Below are 2,753 nucleotides of genomic sequence, written 5' to 3'. Positions count from 1 at the left end.
TTCTTGAATCTTTCCTGTCCGATCTTCCTCTAACACTAAGACTGTCTCCGCTGACTTCCTTGTCCCAGTCATGCTTCCTCTAAAGTTCTTTGGCTCTAATCAGAGATTGAAACTCCTCCAGAGTAATAGTCTATACCCTTTCATAGAGCATCACATCCTTGAAATGCTCGTAGCTCTTAGGAATAGAGTTTAGCAACAACAGTGTCTTGTCCTCATCGTCCATCTTGACGTTGAAGTTCTTGAGGTCGTCGACGATCTTGTTGAACTCATCGATCTGCTCTGAGACGGATTTGTCTTTATGCATTTTGAAGGAGTATAGACGCTGCTTCAGAAAGAGCCTATTAGCCAGAGACTTTGTCAGGTAGAGTACCTCGAGTTTGGCCCAAAGTGCTTGAGTCGTTGTCTCCCTGGACTTGTCCAGTATGTCGATCTTCTCCTTCTCGGTCATGTCGGCCGGCAATGTCGCCGACCCTTGCAAGGCTTCTGCAACACCTTGCTGAACCAATAGAGCTCTCATCTTTACTTTCCATAGGCAGAAGTCGTTCTTCCCGTTGAATTTCTCAATTTCAAATTTGGCGGAATTCATTGTCGTGGCTAGAATTTCTTCCAATGAATTCTACCAGTTGCCCTTCCAAGAATTAGACTGAAATCACCAAAATGTTGTACTATTGTACAATAATAAAAAAATTTCAGCCTAAACTTGCCTTTTAACACCTTGCTGTCCAAAAAATTCTCACCAAATTTCTTACCTTCTCCCCGTGAACTCCACTGCCTTTGCCAACCGAATGGAGAGCTTTGATCCCTTCTGGCAGAGATCACACTTGTTCACCGGAGAAAACCTCCTTTTCTGTGCTTGCGCCTCCTTCCCGCAGGCACTCCTCTGCGTCTAGCGGAACAAATCAAGAATTCCTCCTCTGCTTCTCGCACGACAATAACTGTCTCTCCAGAGCCGTCGCGCCTCGCCAAACTGTTCAAGTCCTCCTGCTTTGCGAACTCCCGAATAGGGAGCTCCCCGAACCCTTCTCTACGCAATTTCCACCTCGTCCCTCTAGCCGAGCTGCTCGCAAGACCGAACTCCTGCTCCGAAATCCTCTGCTGGCAGCCCTGTCGCAAATTTTCGGCCCCGCCGAACTGCACAACCTGCGATGCGAATCCAGTCGATCAAAGCTTCCACTGCTCACCGAATCTGTCGCAATTCGGCTGTCTGCGACGCGAACGTGATCCTCTTGCTCCTCTGTTCGTGAATGCCAAACTCCTCTTCTTTATCGCTGGCCGCAAACAACTTTACGCAGACACCTCTAGCCAAGAAGTATGGATCTTCCCACAGACGATGCCAATTGTTGTGAGATATGTACTTCCTGGCATAGAAATGAAATGCAAAGAACATAAGCAAACACAGATCGTTTACGTTGTTCGATCCAACTGGATCTACGTCAACAGGAGGGAATCATTCAAATAGTTCACTAAGGCAAAAGAAATGGAGAATACATAGCTTATACATAGAGATGAGCCCTCATCTTCCTTCTATGCCTCCCTCTCAAGCGACACCTTGATATAAGACCTCAAGATGCTCTCCTCCTCTCTAGCTCTCTAGCTATTCTCTCCTCCTTTGTGGTAGCTTAAGATCTCCTCTTGCTCTCCTAAGTCTCACACCCTCTCTATTTATAGAAGCAAAAGAGTGGTAAGTGGGAAGTAGGTGAGCGGTAGGTGAGATGTGTTAGGTGAGCGGTACCACATTACAAAAATGCTCCTTTACCTTAGTTCAATAATTGGGGGTCAAAATAACATCGATGATGAAGATTAAAAAAGTGAGTCAAAATGGGAGCAGTGTTCTAGCCAATTTATGAGAGAGTGAGGCTAAATTGGTGTGGGAGAAATAATGATGGAGTGATGTTAAGAGAGAGGCAGTGAGTTGATCTCCATTAGTTCTACAAATGAGATTAATTAAAAATTAATTAATAATTGATTCAATTTTCTTGCGGGAAAATATTATAACCATTGAATGTAATTATTATAACTACAAAAGTGATTATTATGAATTTTAAGCATTTGTTCCAATAACTTTTATGATAAATATATATTATATGTAAAAAAAGTTAAGGCCAGTAAGCCTGTTCTCTCTACCATGAAAGCATAAATCATCAGGACAGTGGATACGTTTATATGTAGGAATTTTTTTCGTTAGGGTAAGTACTATATGTAGAAACCATTTTCACTCTCCCAATAGTGTATGTCACTACAGAAATTTAAAAAAATTCCAATTAAAACGCGTCAGAAAAAACAATAACTCGTCGGTTAATTTGAAATCGATGGCTTGACGGCGGAATAATGGGCATTATTTTTTTTGCTTGTCGGCAATCTAAGGACCGACATCATTTCCAACTAGTTTTGGCATCTGATGGTTTAATGACAGGTAACTCATGGGCTTATGTAAAAAGCTTAATCGTTGGTTAACCGTCGGTTAGATGTTTGTCAAGAAACCAATAGGTGCAAGCCATCTGTTAATGCAAACATTAAAAAAAAATGTGGTGGCTCTCTTTTAAATCCTTTGATCTAGTAACTAACGGGATGAATGTCAGTTTCTCGATACCTCATCGCTAAACCTTCAGAAGGCATAAAAAAAGTTTGTTCAAATAAAAAAAATAAAGAGACTTCTTTCTTTGATGACAATTTTTACACCGTTAATCTTAACACAAATACAAATCCAATTATATATCGTAGAATCTAGTTTACTAATCCAAGCAGTTAAAAAA

The sequence above is a fragment of the Phalaenopsis equestris genome, unplaced genomic scaffold (assembly GCF_001263595.1).
Source record: "Phalaenopsis equestris unplaced genomic scaffold, ASM126359v1 Scaffold000002, whole genome shotgun sequence".
Classification (NCBI taxonomy): domain Eukaryota; kingdom Viridiplantae; phylum Streptophyta; class Magnoliopsida; order Asparagales; family Orchidaceae; genus Phalaenopsis; species Phalaenopsis equestris.
Note: the sequence above shows the minus strand (reverse complement) of the source record.